At 52.3% G+C, this 1,061-nt stretch overlaps 1 protein-coding gene across 9 annotated transcripts in view; it reads right to left on the bottom strand.

The window, feature by feature from the left end:
• The window catches only part of BCAS1 (brain enriched myelin associated protein 1), a 67,087-nt gene that overhangs the window by 20,950 nt on the left and 45,076 nt on the right, over nucleotides 1-1,061 (bottom strand). The gene's annotated exons all lie outside the window — the stretch shown is intronic.

The raw sequence follows: 1,061 nt of genomic DNA, 5'->3' as shown, positions 1-1,061 counted from the left end.
GTTTTGAACTGCCGACCTTTCAACTAGCAGCCCAACCTGTAACCACTCTGCCATCAGCACTGCTTAGCCATCGCATCAGCTGTGAGTTAATGAAATGCTTGGCAAGTACGATCCTAGAACGATGTTATAGATATCGAAATGGACCTCGGCAGAGAAAGGCTCCCCACCCCTGCATTCAAACATCAGAAGGACTGGGCATACCATGGGGCAGAGGGTCCTGAAGATTCGGGGACACATGCCTCAACGGCGACTCAGAAGCCAATCTTTTCAGAAGCAGACTGCTGCATCTTGCTCACGCGGAGCGGCTGGTGGATTCAAGCCTGCCAGACTTCTGGTTACGGTCAAGCTCACAGCCACTGCCCTTGCCCACCAGGTCCTTCCTAGTGACCGCACTGCCTCTTAAAGTGGCTGTGGGAAGAAGGCATGGCCAGCATGGGGTTAGATGGGCATTGCCATTCACCCTGCATCTGATTCCAGAATGGGAGGGTGAGTCAGGTGTCCTTGCCCTGACCTGTGTCCCAGTCACACCTGGGACAGTTTCTGCATCTGCCTTGGGTCTCTGAAACAGGGCAGAATCAACTGGCCCGGAGAGAGGGTTGCATTGCTGAGTGATGGTTGCTACGTCTTCCTCCAGCAGAGGTCCCCAAGCCACTGCACCTGCCGATTCCAGCTCCCAATCCGAGAGAGGCTTTTCTATGTTTAACGGCTTTCAAAACAAACAAACAAAACTTAAGAAGATGAAGATCATGCAAGAGGCCCCCAGAGCCTACCATCTCGACCACCTGGCTCTTAAACAAACAAACAAACAAACCAAAAAGGAGTGTGCCAACCCTCGCTTCAGAGGAGCCCATGTAGGGCCAAAGAAACACGGGCATACTGACACTGCTCTTTGCTGGTTCCAGACCCCAAGATTCCTTGTGGAAGAAAGGAGCCCGAGTCAGGGCTTTGTTTTTTCTCAAGGCAATAATACGCTTGTGGAAAGACTCTCACGCTTCCCTTCACAAATGGTACAGCGGCTGCAAAGGCCCCAGATAAGCTGCTCTGGGAAGAGGCTTGACTCT

Source organism: Echinops telfairi, unplaced genomic scaffold, assembly GCF_000313985.2.
Source record: "Echinops telfairi isolate 266 unplaced genomic scaffold, ASM31398v2 ScPeMD7_5592;HRSCAF=6446, whole genome shotgun sequence".
NCBI lineage: Eukaryota > Metazoa > Chordata > Mammalia > Afrosoricida > Tenrecidae > Echinops > Echinops telfairi.
This window is presented reverse-complemented; position numbering and strand designations above follow the sequence as displayed.